Genomic DNA, 18,774 nt, shown 5'->3' on the forward strand with positions numbered 1-18,774 from the left:
ACTCACATGCAAAACACTCCTGGAAGAGAGAATGCCTGTGCAATGACTGTGCTAAAAACGTATCATTTCTAAGTATATGCTATCAGTTTCACCAGGAATTGGGTCCAGGTTTGTAAACATTTAGTCAAATAATAAATTTCGGAATAACATTACTCTTTACTTTAGATAAAGACTTTGACTATTTGATTACTATGAGAAATGCTTGTAGCCTTTGTTCCTTATGTCTTACATGCCCTCAGTTCTTTAGAAACCATTATGATATATTACTATTGTATCCCTTTAAATGAAGTATTGAGTATATTGTTCAATATATATTGAGCATATCAAGTCCTCTGTGGACTGTGAGTGAAAATGTTAGAAAATCATACTTATACATCTTGCTGCTTTTGAGAGTATAAAGAAACTGCCTTGTTGCTCCTGAGAGGAAAGTTGGACTATGTGGACTGAGGTAATGCCTTGTTACTGGAATTTTACTTCTAGAAAGGGAAATCTTTGGTAAACAAAGTACAAATGACTAGAGAATATATTTGTCCAGTCAGAAGTAACAGACCAACAGTTTAAATCTTTCCCCAAAGAATTACAACATCACCAGGAGTAGGTGTAGGTTGCCTTGTGTGTACTCTTTTCACAACTACTTTGATATCAGTAATTAAACACACACGTATTGAGTAATGACCATGATGTCTAGGACTGTGCAGGTCAATAGAGATGCAAAAATAAAGATTCTTGTCATCAACTTGCTCACAACCACTTGGAAAACTCATGATTTTTCTCAATAATATTATGTTTTCAAAATTTTAATCTCATCATGATTCTTTCTTTCTAAGCCTTCAATATCTACCCTTTACACCTGGAATAAACTAAAACTAGACACCACGATTCACAACAGTGCAACTGACCTAGTCTAAGTTTCTGGTCTCTTTCACCATCTCCTCAACCCTCACTGTGCTCCTTCAGGTCTTTACATGGTCACTGCTTCTCACAATGTTATTCTCTGTTATATGTTTCTTCCTCAGCGAGACTTTCCCTGACCATGATATTTAACAATCACTTCCCATTCCACACCCCTAAGTCAGTGTCTATCCCCTTTCACTGCTTAATATTCTTTATAGCACTTATCACTACCTGAAGTGTTTGGTTGCCTTAAGAAAATCCCAATGAAATTAAGCTCCGTGGGGAAACGACTTTTTGGTAACTCCTGAATCCACATTGTATAAACGTGTGGCTCACGGAAGGTACTTGATGAGTACGTGTTATGCGAATGAATGACATTCTGGACAGGCCTTGGCAGTTCAGCATATGGCGCCATAGTACTCCACACAGCAGTAGTTTCCACACAACTGCAACAGTGGAAAAAGCTCAGGGAGCCAATTAAAACCTTTATGGAAAATGTTTTCTCCAGTCTCCCTTTAATGGCATGTTTATAAAATGTAATTTGGCACGTAGATGTAGGAAGAGATGCAGAATTTCCCCTCAGTTAAGACCTCAGTACTGAAAGACTTATCTAGACATGAGATCTTTCCCATGAACTTACACATCAGATGAAGTCCTTAACATTCAGTTTTGAATATATTCCTAAAAACTTGGTTATAAAATCAATTTTTACAAAATAATTTTTTGAAAAAGTAGTAAGTTTTGGTAGATAGATCTCATATTAAATGTGATTTTTATAAAAATATGTAGATATTTAGAAAGCTGTGTTTTCATATCAGAGTTTCCTAACATAGAATGTATCTGTAATAGGTATATATGTTGTAAAATTAAAGTGGCACTTCTGGTTATCTTAAAGCATGGCTAGGTTACAAACTTTACAAACGCTTTACAACAGCGTGTCAAGAAAGCCAATTTCAAAAAACAATTTGGACTAAACATACACACATGTTAAGCCCTGAACCACATGTTGTTTAAACTGCATCCCTCTTATTTTAAAGACTGCACTTGCAAATACTGAGGGTGCATTGAGAATGTTTATTATCTACCAGTTTCCTTTTTAGCTTGAGAGACAGTACTCAATATGATAAATTACCTTTCTGGTAGAAAATCCATTCCAGAGAAACCCTCTGAAGTGAATACCTGTTAAACTAGAAGATATTTAATATGAATACATTTTATAATGAGAAAAAGAAATTGAAAGGCAAAGCACTGAAATAAAATGCCTGATGCTTGAAGGAAAAATGAAACTGGGTAACATGTAAAATTTACCTTTTTGAGTCATGCTTCATTAAAAAAAAGATATAACAGTAGAGGTAACATGAAATGGTAAATGTCATGCTCAAGATAGGTTTTTGCTGTATGTAATTATGTTATTTTAGTTTATATGATTAAACTGTAGTCTTGTAGATTGCTTTGAGTTAACTTAAAAAAATCTGATATTATAAACTGAGTTTTGGGGAGGACATGATTCGTGGATAAGTTTTGAGTTGTACCACTGCGAAACCTTCAGATTGAATTCTTCCATTTTCCATCTGCCCTTCAGGTTCCTCAGAGCAAATGTTGTTGAAGAACATACCTCAGTAATATTTCCTTAGAAACACAGTCACTTCTGAGTGGAAAAATATATTCCACCTATAACACCTAAATAAGTTGCTTCTGTATAAACCTCTCTCATTCCCTTTTCCACCTCCTTACCCATCCCCCACACCCCAAGTCTGTCTGTCTCCTCAAACTTCCTTCCTGACAAGTTACCTTAAAATTGACTCAATGACTGTTTTCTCATTCAAGTCTCAAGTCAAATGCAGTGGAGTTTGTCAGAAGGTAGTCACTCCTGAATTGCTGTAATAAGAGAAGCTCTCCTAACTTGAAGTTTGCAACATAAAATCTCTCTAGGGAGGATGAAATGGCAGCTGGGAACAGCATTTTAGGCACTGGAAGCAATATAGCAGCTGTTAGTGGACAGCATTCCTCTTATAGACGTCTATGTGATTTTCTTAGCCAGGGACACATCTGTGGGGCATTATGAATCTGCCAGAAGATTAAAAAATTCATTTATACTTATCGAAATGTCTGAGGGAACTATTTGAAGTGTGAGAGCCCTTTGTAGCTTTTACGAGGAGGCCTTTTCAGAAGCAAGAAATGTCATGTATTACAAAGGCCAGCTTTAAATTCAAACTAAAAAAAAAAAATTCTTATTTTAGGACCTGAATAGTAGAGTGAATGTTAAAAAGTGAAAAAAAGGGCTTCCCTGGTGGCGCAGTGGTTGAGCGTCCGCCTGCCGATGCAGGGGACGCGGGTTCGTGCCCCGGTCCGGGAGGATCCCACATGCCGCGGAGCGGCTGGGCCCGTGAGCCATGGCCGCTGAGCCTGCGCGTCCGCGGCCTGTGCTCCGCAACGGGAGAGGCCACAACAGTGAGAGGCCCGTGTACCGCAAAAAAAAAAAAAAAAAAAAAAAAAAAAAAGTAGCATTCTTCTATGAGCTAACAAAATGACTATGAGTAGAAAATTATCAGGAGACCAAATTCTTTTAATGTTCCAACTGGTGTTATCATTTATGTATTAATTCCTCTCTCTGAATATGTACATATATGTATACATATATGTACACATATATATTCTAAAATAGTACACACCTGAGACATCTGCTCAAATGAGGATAATCATGTAAATGATATTTACATAGGGCTTTTATGTTTTTCAAAAAAATTTTAATTTAAAATTTGAACTTCAAAATAGAAAGGTAATATAGGGCAAATATTTTTGTTTTCATAGTACAGACCGGGAAAACTGACGTTGTGAGAATTTGTCTGTGGTTCTCCAAAATTGCCACAGTAATTGAATGCAATACTTCTAGTTCTAAGTCAACACAGGGCCCAGTACAGCACCTAAAATAGGGTAGATGTTCATTTCTTTTACATTAAAGAGAAATATGTTTAATGTTAAAAATTTCAAGTGATACGTTAAAATTATAACATGAAGAATATAATTTAATAACATTACTTATATAGCATTGGTAAAACATAAAAATATTGACAATAAATTTAGATGGCATGTGGTTTTTGATGAGATATGATAGGATTTATCCTGTTCTTGGAGCAAAATCAATAAGTGGCCACAGATTACTGCTTAATATATATAATTAGAAGATCAAGAATGGGCATGTAGAAGTGGAGGTCACTTGCCTCCATAGAAAGTTATGATCTCTTGCTTTTTAGCTCCTAGATGTGAGCCAGTTCTCACACCAAGAAATCATGGATTGAACAGCAGTGATCTCCCTACTCCCTCCCCTAAAAGGACCTAGGGCCGCTTGTTAGGGTAACCATACACTGGGGAATGGGGAATAATAGATCTTTAGAGGACCCTTGGATGGAGGATCTGAGTTGGCACTGACATTTGGGACCCAAAGTGTTGTCATGGCACCCTTGTTAAAGGAGGGATGAACAAGATCAGGTAATAGAGCTCAAGTCCATCTCACAGTGGGTCCACTGGATCAACTTTGGCCCAGCCTATGCTCATGTCTCTGGTACTTAAACTGATATTCTTAGCTGTTGGCACAACCCTCATACTTCTTTCTTGACCTGTCGAGAGACAGCTAGAAGGAAAGGACTAGAAGTCTTGAAAGCTATGCTTTTTTCAAGATAGTAAATGAAAAAGCACTGGCTATTCTCTAACTGGCAGGGAGATAGGGCCACCTCTGCAGGGCAGTGATATCCCCAAGCTTCCCTATGGGATCAGATTGAAGCTAGTCTCTGGCTGAGACCACATTCTTACTATGCTTTTTTCCTCTGCTCTTTCCACTTTGAGTTCTCCCTTTCTCCTTAGAGATCTTCCCAATAAGTCATTTGAACAGTAGTAATTCCAGACTTAGGCTCTTCTGTAGGGAAGATTAAAAATTTTTTTAATTTTATATTGGAGTATAGTTGATTTGCAATGTTGTGTCAGTTTCAGGGGTACAGCAAAGTGATTTAGTTATACATATTCCTATATCTATTCTTTTTCAGATTCTTTTCCCATATAGGTTATTACAGAGTACTGAGTATAGCTCCCTGTGCTATTCAGTAGGTCCTTGTTGATTATCTATTTTACATTTAGTAGTGTGCACATGCCAATCCCAAACTCCCAATTCATCCCTCCCCTCACTTTTTCCCATTGGCAACCACAAACCTGCTCTCTAAGTCTGTAAGTCTGTTTCTGTTCTGTAAACAAGCTCACCTGCATCATTATTTTAGATTCCACATATAAGTGATATCATATGATATTTGTCTTGCTCTGTCTGACTTACTTTACTTAGTTTGATAATCTCTAGGTCCATCCATGTTGCTGCAAATGGCATTATTTTTATGGCTGAGTAATATTCCATTGTATATATGTACCACATCTTCTTTATCCATTCATCTGTCAGTGGACATTTAGGTTGCTTCCACGTTTTGGCTATTGTAAGTAGCCAATGAACATTGGGGTGCAAGTATCTTTTTGAATTATGGTTTTCTCCAGATATATGCCCAGGAGTGGGATTGCTGGATCAACTGGTAGCTCTACTTTTAGTTTTTTAAGGAACCTCCATACTGTTCTCCATAGTGGCCATACCAATTTACATTCCCACTAACAGTGTAGGAGGAGGAACCCATAATATTTGAAATAACATCATCCATTCCCTACCACCTTTCGTTTTCTATCCTCTCACCCATTTTAGTTTACTTTTTACATACCTCAAAACTACTTCACATTATATTTCTAAATAATTATTTTTAAAGGTATTCAAATGAACTCCCTAATTAGATTCTAAGCTATTCTGAGATACTTTGTGCTGTTCACTACTTTAGCTCAGACAGAATAGGACCTAAGTAATAGTAGATGCTCCAATAAATTGTTCATGTGAATAAGCAAATGAATTTGAAATGGTCGGCATTCATTTACCTTTAAATTTTGTTGTTCTTTATTGGGTAGTTTGTTAACTTATTCCTAAAGGGAAATTTAGTAGCTCAGTTTAACATACACTTTTTTTTCTATTCTTATTGTATGTGTAGATTCAAATAGGATCAAGAAAATATTTTGAATAAAATTAAATAAACTCATAAGTAAGAATTTAGAAGTTTATATTAATCTAAGTTTAACCTCGTTTTAAACTTAGATTATTTTTCCAAATTTACAAACTGAGTTCTTTCCTTTTTATGTTGATAACCTATATCTTGGGTGTTCTAAACTTAAATATGATGATATACCTATACTCTGAAACATAGCAGTTTCCTAATTGCTCCCTACCGGTTAATAGTCATTTTACAAATAGAGCAGTATAATCTTTAACTATCCCAATATGCCATCCATTTAAAGAATGTCAACCTTTTGCACTTTTAGGCTTCTAAAACTTGGTGTAAGGTAGTAGATATGTTTTACTATAGGCAGTATGTTATAAAACCTCTATAATTTTTGGAATTGAGTAGATTTTTGAAATCGTTATAGTCTTTATAGCAATATTAACGTATATAAAAATTTCCTCTTTTTCACTTAAACTAATTGAATTATTTCACTACATATTTTGTAGTAGCCTTTACAGTATAGTGAGATAACTTAAAAATATAGCACATTAAATCAAGAAGTTGACATATACTGAGAGAAAGCAGACACTTGGAGTTTATCTCAAGTTGTCCTGCATATAAAGCCTAGAGATTTAAAACCTTGAAACAATATTATTTGGTAGGAGTTTGGAGGCAACAACAACCAGAACTAAAACAAGACAGTTCAGTGCTTTTAAAAGTATCATCAAAGAATTAAGTCCAGTAGAGGAGGCATCAGGAGAACTGATTTGTCATCCCAACTTTGCTTTATCTAGCTATGTGATCTGAGATATAAGTATTATCAATAAAGTGATTTTTTTTGATCAATATTGAGTGAATGTAATATAAGTTGCTACTGTGTTTTGACTCCATCCCACTCTTCGCTTTAATCCCACGTGTGAGCCCATTTGACTTACGAGGTCACAGTTGCTCATATGGTCACAGTTGCCAAACCAGTAAATAGGAACTGTACATGCTTGACTTTTAAGTAGCAGTCCATGGATGACATTAAGAGATCTGTAAGAATACTTCCTGAATGCTATCAACTGAGTGTTTATAATTCTCCAAATTCGTATATTAAATCCTAACTCTAAATGTGATAGTATTAGGAGATGAGATCTTTGTGAGGAGATTAGGTCATGGGAGGGGAACCCTCATGAATGGGCTTATTGGCCTTATAAAAGAGACACCAGACAGCTTCCTTGTCCCTTCTGCCAGGTGAGGTTACAGCTAGAAGGAGCCATCTATGAACCAAGAAGTGGGCTTTCACAAGACATTGAATTTGTTTTGACCTTGGACTTCCTGGTCACCAGACTGTGAGAAATACATTTCTGTTATTTGTAAGCCACCAGCCTATGGTATTTGTTATAGCATCCCAAACACTCTAAGGCCCTGGGTATGTTGCTCCCACACTAGAAGAGATTAAAATTCCTGGCTGAATTTTAGACATGACAATGAGAGGAAGCAAAAGTAAACTCTAGTGAAAGAAGAGGCTGTGTGCTCTAACACTTCAACCCCTGAGTCTTACGATTCAAGTTTGGGATAATAAAACTGCCAGTTAAATTTGGGCAGCTAAGAGTTCAAATGAGCTGTGCTCTCCAAATTTGTCTGTAAAACTGGAAAACTGCAGCCTTGCAGGCATTCACTATGCCATTTTGACATGAGAACAAGAGAAGATAGATGGTTATTGGAGTTGGACACAGGGTAATTACATAGCCTAGTTTGCCCAGGACAGTCCTGATTTACATCTGCTTTTCAATAGCATTTGTCTCAGACAACATGTCCCAGTTTCAGATGATAAATTAGATGATCACTCTAGCTGTAAGTGGCAAATAGAAGTATTTGAAGTAGCCTTACGAAGTTTCTCATGGCACTAGATTGGAATAAGAATGTAGCTGCATTTTACTGTGTCCCAGTCTATTTAAGGACACACAACAGTTGAACAAGGTATACATATGGAGACTGCATTTAACTTGGGGCACCTGGATGAATAGAGAGGTGCCTACGACCATGTAAAAATTTACTTGGCCGTAGATACAAATGGCAGCATAGTAAACAATATAACAAAATATTATTATCCCTGTCCATTAATGTCACCATGGTACTGTCAAATCCCTGGATAAAGGAGCCTAAATTGACTGATTATAACCTGAGATGGCTGTTTATCTGAGATTGAATAAGATTATGTTTTTGTCTATGTTTTGAAACTAAGTTCAAACTTAGTTCAGTGATCGTTAAAAAGGAAAAAGTAATATATAGATTGAGGAATGTTACCAGCTACACGTATTTTTCGAACTGTTTTCTGAGATGTTCTACAGGTCCTCAGAGTGACATCAGGGGCAATAGGGTATGTGGGGGAGGGATCTGAGCTCACCACTCCTGCTTCAATCAGTTTGATTCTGTTCCTACTTGTTACAAAAGGTTTAATTGAAGAAAAGTTTTTTGCTACTAATACAACGATATTAGAATAACATTTATTCCTCTATTTTTCTCACAGCCTCTATACAACACAAGTTTTACTGCTTCTGTTTTCAAAAGTCTGATCATTTCCTACTATCCCCACTGTTAATCACCATATTCAAAACCATCATCATTTCTCACCTGGATTAATGCAAGCACCTCCCAAATGGTTCCCTTTTGCTACCTGTATTACCCAGTAGTCTATTCTCAGCAGAGCAGCTGGAATAATCCTTTTAAAAAGATAAGTAGGGCTTCCCTGGTGGCGCAGTGGTTGAGAGTCCGCCTGCCAATGCAGGGGACACGGGTTCGTGCCCCGGTCCGGGAAGATCCCACATGCCGCGGAGCGGCTGGGCCTGTGAGCCATGGCCGCTGAGCCTGCGCGTCCGGAGCCTGTGCTCCGCAACGGGAGAGGCCACAACAGTGAGAGGCCCACGTACCAGAAAAAAAAAAAAAGATGAGTAAAATCAGGTCATTTCTGTGCTCATGACTCTTCAACGGTATCCCATATCACTTAGGCCCTACATGACCTGACCCTTAATGTACCTCCTATCACAAGGCCCTATTTGAGCTGCCCTCTTCTACCTACTATCTCTCTGATCTTATCCTTTTCCACACTTTCTTATTCTCTCTGTTCAGCTGGCTTCTCAACATCACTATGTGCACAAACATGCTAATTATTCATCCACTTCAGGGTTTTTGCATTTTCTATTCACTATGACTAGCCCAGCCTTCCCCCAGAGCAGACACTAAAAAATAAGTTTAATGACCACTAGACTGAATGATTTCTACAAAATCATTTTTATAACTAGTTCTGTAATTATAAAAAAATTTATGCATTGGAATACCTGGAATTGAATGAGATGTTCTCTTAAAACTCTTTAAAGGTGAAGAACTCTGTCTCTGTTATGCAGTTCTATGGTGTCAATTTCCAAAATGCCTATTTGTCTCCTGATAGGGGAATTTTGGACCACTAATGTCAATACCAAAGTAATTACAAATAGCATACATTCAACAACCAATATTTATAGGATAAGGATACCATTGCTATCTTATACCATGTAGCAAAGAATTTAAAAATTGTATTTCTTGTTAAAATTTACAATCCTTAAAATCTTCACTCTAACAAATTCAAGGAATCCTGTCTTGTGTTCATTTTAGTCTTTCCTGTAGTTTTCACTTAGGTAGGTACTACTTATAAAATTAGCTTTATAATCATTTCCATAGTCCTCACATATTTAGGTATTGCTTCTAAAATTAGTTTTAAGATCAAGCCAAAAATACTGTCCAAAAATACTGTCTAGATAATGTAAGCAGCCATACATTATTTCTAGAAATAGATACTTGAATGCAAACTTGTCAAGAGAACTGGAGTCCAATGACCAAGTCAGTTAACTTTTTGAAGATGCAGTTAATTTGTTTTTCTCATGTGGTAGGCAGCCACTACAGTGGCCCTCAATTATCCTCACCTCCTAGTATTCACACCCGTGTTTAATCTTGCCCCCTTGACTGTGAAATGGACTTAATTCTGATGAATAGAATATAAGAAATGAAGGGTAGTCATTTTTGAAGTTAGGTTATAAAAAGTCTATGGCTTCTGTCTCGGGTGCTCTCCCTTTCTCTGATACCTTGCCAGTTCTGGGGGAAGTAAGTTTGGTGTCCCAAAGCAGCCCTGTGGAGGATCCCACATGAGTGAGCTTGAAAGCAGATCTTCTGAGCTCTGTCAAGAGCTATGTGAGTGAGTTTAAACACATATCTTCTCAGGGCTAAGAGACATGTGAGTGGACTCGGAAACAATTCTTCCCAGTTGACCCTTGAGGTGGCAGCAGCCCTGGCTGCCACATTGATCGCAGCATTGTGAGAGATGCTGAGGCATAAACACTCAGCTAAGTTCTCTTGAATCTCTAACCATGACATAATAAATGTTCGTTATCACATGATATCATGGGAATATCATGCTAGGGATATGTTACCTAAGGATAACATTACTGATTACTGTAAAGTTCTTTCCTCTCTTAAATCCCTCCCTGCTTTTCTAGGGATAATCGGATTAGACTATGAGAATTGTCATTCTCACTGGTCAAAGAGTAAAAATAATCACGTTGAGGAGAAATGTGATTTTGCATTGTGATAAATCTCTTAAATGGCCAATTGGACACATCAAATATGTTTAATGTATGTCAATTTTGTAATTTTGTCCTAAAACTCTAGACTTTTCAAAAGTTAGTTTCCTAAATCACCTGCCCAACTTTAGTCTAAAGTGATAAAGTTCAGACAGTCAAGCCAGAGTGACTGCTCTAGCCCTCTTGCATAAGAAAGTTTACCTAGAGGAGACTTAGTTCTGTTTAGATCTGGGCTGCCTCAAAATGACAGCAGTAGACAGGTTGGTCAGGAGGCAGCAGCCTTGATCTTCAAGACTGCTGTCCTTACATTCCAAGCTTATACCAATGCCCTTTGAAATGACATATTTTGATCCTTCTGGTCCATCCACATGGGTATGGTTTTCATTTGTCAGAGGCCATTGATATCAATCCTTCACTTATGGCCTTGCTATATTATGGCTCTGGTACCAGGGACCTCTAGCATCACTGAGCCTTTTATTTGTACAAAGGGAGAAATCTTTCAACATTATTTATATAACTAGCACCTCCAAGGCTCAAAGCATCAGCCTGCAGCCTCAGCTTTCTCCCAATTTTTTACAGCCTTTCTGTATATATAGGAGCATCAGTATTTTTATCTCTACCATTTTCTCATAGCTAAACTTCAATGTGCATTTATATAGAGAGAGACATGCAGACATATGATCATACACACATACACACGAATATAATAATTTTCCTTTTTTCCAGCTAAATGCAGTGTAATAATTATGTAACAGTTAATAAAGTAGAGAAAATAATGATTACAATAGTTTTTACTATAAACAGGTGACACCTTATATTAAAATGTACAGAAATACCTTAACTCTATGCTAAAATTAATCTGTTTTTATGTCCCCACAAATTAGAAAATAATAGAAAGTTGTCTATTCACATACTCTCACATATACATACATGAACACACACACGCACACTCACACGCCCACACTTTTCTCCTTGGAGAACATTTACCAACAACATGCTGTTATTTGTTTAGGTATTTTCATAAGCAAATCATCTTTAGAGTTCTCTGATAATAGTCCCCAAGTGCCCTTCTTGGGTTATTTTTAGTTAGGTGTTGACTTATTATATACTAACAATTCTCAGGTCACATATGTTTGAAAAATGCTGGCTTAAACAAGGTGAAATAAAAGTTGTCACCTCAGGAAATACTAGATTTTAATATGCTTATATGTATTATGAATGTGCAGTGGGGGACTGCAGGATGCAGCATTCCTCAGAAGAACTGACAAAGAATTGTTTTTTAGATAAAATATATTTGGGGAAAGAAAAAGGAAGAAAGGAGAGAGAAAGAAAGAGAGAAAGAGGATGGAAGGAAGGAAGGAAAGAAGGAAGAGAGGAAAGGAGGAAGGAAGGAAGAAAGAAAGGATGAAAAAAAAGGAAGTAAGTAGGAAAGAAGGGAAGAAAGAGAAAAGGGGACACATATTACTTTTCCAATTGGTTAAAAGACAGAAAAAATAGATAATTCACTGGCTGGAATCTACCTAGGATACAATTGTGCTTTTACATATATAACTATCACATCATAAGTGATACGACCACTTAAAAAAAAATCAAGATTTCTAGAAACATAATGGGTAAAAGCTCTTTAAGGTGTACATTTAACCTTTTTAACAGGCTTGTTTTTAACATGAACCCTTATTTAAATTCTTAAAGACATCTTCATGTCTTTTTTGTTCTTTGAAGAAAGCTTTAAATCATATCAATGAACTTCAATTATAAATAGCCCTCATGCCTCTAGGAAATAAGATGAAAATACTATTAACCAATTCTCCCACCTGAGAGACATGGGAGAGTTAGGAGACAGCAAGGACTACAAGTGTTTAATGAAGATATGAAAAGTGAAATACCTAGTTAAGTAGTCCTTAATAATAATTATTACCAACACAGTATGGTACCAATTGATATTTTATTGTGCTATAAATCTTGCAGCCACTTTCCTGCATAAATACTAAAGTGTGCAATTTAAACTATTTACTGAAAGGGCTTGCCAGATCTGAAGTTACACAAAGGAAAAACAAAAACCAAAAGCCAAAAACATAAGTAATCTTATAGTCAGAGGAGCTCCTCCTGACACTTCACTTCCCTATTCAGCTAGCACAATATAGACTCATTTTTTTTTCCTGAGCTGGTTAAAATATATGTGTGTATAATATTCTTGAACGAATTAATCAAGAAGAGGGGTAGTGGCACATAAAGAGACATGATTTGGTATTGGAAGAATGTCAGTCCCCTGAGGCACTACAGAGACAGTACATAATGTTAAGTGGATGATAATCCTCAATTACATCAGTCAAAGGATATAGTCAAATCTATGAAGGTCACCTGTATGATTGTCTTGTACAAACAAGAGCATTGTTTTCATTTCAACATCTTTGCTTGGCCTATCTCTCTAAAATGAGGCATCACTCATGGCTAGATTTCCATGTGTCTCTCCTCAAAATTACTGTATTTTTACATGTATTAAAACATTTACATGTATTAAAACATTTGAGATTCACGTTTATAATCCACCCTCCTACACAATGCTGGGAGATAGATGTTTTTGTCTTTATTTCATAAGTGCAGGAAGTGAAGCTCCCAAAGTTCAAGTGATTTGACCAAGGACACCCAGGTCAGAAGTGGACAAACCAGATTTGATGCCATCTTTCTGCCTCCAAGACAAGAACACTTTTACTTATACCAGACTATGGAAAGAACCAGGCTGTAATATCTATTTGCTAAAATTTCATGGCAGAGAGATCTTGGAGCAGACTCTCTGAAATGATACTGTGGATTTTACTACATCTACTGATATAACTGCTTGACAATCCTGCAGCCTGTGGAACAACAACCACATTCACAGAAAGATAGCCAAGATGAAAAGGCAGAAGGCTATGTACCAGATGAAGGAACAAGATAAAACCCCAGAAAAACAACTAAATGAAGTGGAGATAGGCACCCTTCCAGAAAAAGAATTCAGAATAATGATAGTGAAGATGATCCAGGACCTTGGAAAAAGAACGGAGACAAAGATCAGGAAGATGCAAGAAATGTTTAACAAAGGCCTAAAAGAATTAAAGATCAAACAACAGAGATGAACAATACAATAACTGAAATGAATACTACACTAGAAGGAATCAATAGTAGTTTAACTGAGGCAGAAGAACGGATAAGTGACCTGGAAGACAGAATGGTGGAATTCACTGCTGTGGAACAGAATAAAGAAAAAAGAATGAAAAGAAACGAAGACAGCCTAAGAGACCTCTGGGACAACATTAAACACAACAACATTCCCATTATAGGAGGCCCAGAAGGAGAAGACAGAGAGAAAGGACCAGAGAAAATATTTAAAGAGATTATAGTCGAAAACTTCCCTAACATGGGAAAGGAAATAGCCACCCAAGTCCAGGAAGTGCAGCGAGTCCCATACAGGATAAACCCAAGGAGAAACACGCCAAGATACATAGTAATCAAATTGACAGAAAATAAGGACAAAGAAAAATTATTGAAAGCAGCAAGGGAAACACGACAAATAACATACAAGGGAATGCCCAAAGGTTAACAGCTGATTTCTCAGCAGAAACTCTACAAGCCAGAAGGGAGTGGCATGATATATTTAAAGTAATGAAAGGGAAGAACCTACAACCAAGATTACTCTACCTGGAAAGGATCTTATTCAGATTCGATGGAAAAATCAAAAGCTTTACAGACAAGCAAAAGCTAAGAGAATTCAGCACCACCAAACCAGCTCTATAACAAATGCTAAAGGAACTTCTCTAAGTGGGAAACACAAGAGAAGAAAAGGACCTACAAAAACAAACCCAAAACAATTAAGAAAATTGTCATAGGAACATACATATCGATAATTACCTTAAACGTGAATGGATTAAATGCCCCAACCAAAAGACACAGGCTTGCTGAATGGATACAAAAACAAGACCCATATATATGCTGTGGGAGAGACCCACTTCAGACCTAGGGACACACACAAACTGAAAGTGAGGGGATGGAAAAAGATATTCCATGCAAATGGAAATCAAAAGAAAGTTAGAGTAGCAATACTCATATCAGATAAAATAGACTTTAAAATAAAGATGTTAAGATGTTAAAGAGGAAAACATAGGAAGAACACACTTTGAAATAAGTCACAGCAAGATCTTTTTTGATCCACCTCCTAGAGTAATGGAAATAAAACGAAAAATAAACAAATGGGACCTGCACAGCAAAGGAAACCATAAACAAGATGAAAAGACAACCCTCAGAATGGGAGAAAACATTTGCAAATGAATCAACGGACACAGGTTTAATCTCCAAAATATATAAACAGCTCATGCAGCTCAATATTAAAAAAACAAACAATTCAATCCAAAAATGGGCAGAAGACGTAAATAGACACTTTTCCAAAGAAGACATTCAGATGGCCAAGAGGCACATGAAAAGCTGCTCAACATCACTAATCATTAGAGAAATGCAAATCAAAACTACCATGAGGTATCACCTCACACAAGTTAGAATGGGCATCATCAGAAAATCTACAAACAACAAATTCTGGAGACGGTGTGGAGAAAAGGGAACTCTCATCCACTATTTGTGGGAATGTAAATTGATTCAGCCACTATGGACAACAGTATGGAGGTTCCTTAAAAAACTAAAAATAGAATTACCATATGATCCAGCAATCCCATTACTGGGCATATACCCAGAAAAAAACATAATTCAAAAAGACACATGCAGGCTTCCCTGGTGGCGCAGTGGTTGAGAGTCTGCTTGCCGATGCAGGAGACACGGGTTCGTGCCCTGGTCCGGGAAGATCCCACATGCCGCGGAGCGGCTGGGCCCGTGAGCCATGGCCGCTGAGCCTGCGCATCTGGAGCCTGTGCTCTGCAACGAGAGAGGCCACAACAGTGAGAGACCCGCGTACCACAAAAAAAAAAAGACACATGCACCCCAATGTCCATTGCAGCACTATTTACAATAGCTAAGTCATGGAAGCAACCTAAATGCCCATCGACAGATTAATGGATAAAGAAGATGTGGTACATATATACAATGGAATATTAGCCATAAAAACGAACGAAATTGGGTCCTTTTTTGAGACGTGGGTGGATCTAGAGACTGTCATACAGAGTGAAGTAAGTCAGAAATAGAAAAACAGATATCGTATATTAACGCATATATGTGGAACCTAGAAAAATGGTTCAGGTGAACCAGTTTGCAGGGCAGAAATAGAGACACAGATGTAGAGAACAAACATGGACACCAATGGGGGAAAGTGGTGGGGGGGTGGGGGGGTGTGATGAATTGGGCAATTGGGATTGACATGTATACACTGATTTGTATAAAATTGATGACTAATAAGTACCTGCTGTATAAAAAAATAAATAAAATTCAAAAAAAGAAAAACAACATTTGAGCTCCTTTCCATGGGAACTGCCATCTTCCAGTAATTTGCCAAAATGACTAACACAAGGATAAAGAGGAGAGACACCTGCCATATGTTTTCTAGGCCTTTTAGAAAACATCGAGTTGTTCTTTTGGCAACATACATGTAAATATACAAGAAAGGTGATACTATAGACATCGAGGGAATGGGCACTGTTCAAAAAGGAATATGCCACAAATATTACCATGGCAAAACTGGAAGTGTCTAGAGTGTACCCAGCAGGCTGTTCGCACTATTGTAAGAAGTTAAGGGGAAGATTCTTGCCAAGAGAATTAGTGTATGTGTTAGGCATATACACTCTAAGAGCCATGATAGCTTCCTGAAACTCAGGAAGGAAAATGATCAGAAAAGAAGGAAGCCAAGGAGAAAGGTACCTGGGTTCACTTGAAGCCCCAGTCTGCTCCACCCAGAGGAGCACACTTTGTGAGCACCAATGGAAAGGAACCTGAACAGCTGGAACCTATTCCCTATGAATTCACAGATTGTAAAAGTTGTAAAAGTTAGGACTTCGTTTTTTTCTTAATTGAATAGAATGTAGTATCTCCTCCCCCAAAGAAATATTTAAAGCCAACTTTGTGTCCTAATTAATTAGGTAATATCTTTACTATTAAAATTTAGTGTTTTTCTTGCTAAAAAAGAAGTTTGAACTACTCTCTGGTCTGTATAGGACAGTATGATTCAAACATTCTGCTGCACTTCTGGTTCAACAAGTCACAATGAACATAGACTGTGTTAAATGGGGCAGATATAGCTTTCTTCAGATCATTTTGCTCTTCCATATTCATAGAAAACCTCCCTTGTTTGTCAGATCTGTTTATTTCCTTTTCTTGTTTTTTCATTAATTATTAACATCCATTTCCCCCACTAATCTCTTCCCTCTTGATTTTTCTTTAGATTAGATCAACTCCACTCATATTATTCACTGCTCCTGGAGGTGAGGAAAAGATAAGCAAACATAACTGGAGAGATTAAAAAGATAAACTGGAGAGCTAGGGGTAGGGCTAAAGAAGCCAGAAGTCTAATGGGGACTGAATTGTAGAGATACAGCTAAATGTGTTTCTCTCTGAAGGAAACAAAATTCAGTTCACCAATTAATAACTTGTTCTCCCTTCTGCCTGGTACACACTCTTCTAGATCAATACCTGCTCAGCTCTTTCTCATAAGTTGGACTCAGCTCATAAATTACTTTCTTTGAGCAGCTTTTCTTAATTTCGCAATATAAAATATTGCCCCTTCATCACTTACATCACATCACCATGTTTCAGTTTCTGTATGTCACCTGAGACTATCTGAATATATTTTATGTCATCACATGTTGGTTGTCTCCTTCGAATAAAAAGTAACCTCCGCATGCACAAGGTTCTTGTTTCTCTTTGAAGTCTCTATCACTGGCATCTAAAGAAAAGACATAAAATTTTTTTATAAAGCTAGATCTTTATCTTCATAGGAAATTATAATTTAATTAGAGAGTGGAATAACTAGAAAAAGACTGAATAGTACAATGCACCTTGTGAGCCATCAGTCCAGGTTCAAGGATGAGAGAAATCGATACCGCTAAAAACATTTGGGAGGACTTCATAGGGGATGGGAGCTTTAAAATGGCCTCTGAAGAACAGGTGGAAAGAAGAAAGAGTATTCCCAGGGAGGGGAATAGCATGCACAGAGCTAGTGCGGTAAGAATTAGCCTTAAACGCTACTAAGTGGTTTATTTCACACCACCAGCTTCTAAGTTCTTTCACGCAAGAGTGCTGTTTTAAAGAATAATTGATAGGGCTTCCCTGGTGGCGCAGTGGTTGAGAGTCTGCCTGCTGATGCAGGGGACACGGGTTCGTGCCCCGGTCCGGGAAGATCCCACATGCCACGGAGCGGCTGGGACCGTGAGCCATGGCCGCTGAGCCTGCGCGTCCAGAGCCTGTGCTCCACAACGGGAGAGGCCACAACAGTGAGAGGCCCACGTACCGCAGAAAAAAATAAAAAAAGAAGAATCGATGGAGATTGAAACCACTAGTAGGAAAGAAAAGGAATACAGATGATAAATTACTAGAGATCTGAGTGTTACGAACATTAAAAATATTGAGACACACTCATGCCAAGAGGTTTTGACTTCCTAAATAATAACCTTAATTGGAAGCATCATTTTCTTAATTTCTAGTAAGACCATATCTACAACCAAAGACAACAGCTGACATACAGATGCTGAGGGTACCGTTATATTTAGAAAAGATGATCTTATCTTTGAAAGTTTCTATAGTTATGAATGACATTTTTTATGGCTATTAGTGATGTCCTTAAAATTTCTGTAAAACAATTCTATAAAGTATGATGATAAACTGAATATTGGGTTAATTTTTATTTTAAAATCTTTTCCCAATGTGTATATACTCTTATATATGTTCAGGTATATGTTATGGTGACATATTTTTATAAATGTACTGTGAAGATTGTCAATACAGCTGTCACCTAATATAAAAGGTTACTATCTGTGATGGATGTTGGATGACATTTAAAAAATAAAAATAATTTTTAGCAATACTTAAAACTGTTAAAGATATTTTCCTTTAGAAGAAAACATTGTAGAAAAAGGTAACTTAAGCAATGATATTTGGGGCTTACATTTAATGTAAATGATAAAGCAGGATAAAACAAATAACCAACGTAATGCTCTTGGTTTAATAAGCTCACAACTTGGAAATGTGTCACTGGTGCATTCAAAATATAACCAATTTTGGGTGAATATTTAAAGAAA

This window comes from Phocoena sinus, chromosome 5, assembly GCF_008692025.1.
Source record: "Phocoena sinus isolate mPhoSin1 chromosome 5, mPhoSin1.pri, whole genome shotgun sequence".
Lineage (NCBI taxonomy): Eukaryota > Metazoa > Chordata > Mammalia > Artiodactyla > Phocoenidae > Phocoena > Phocoena sinus.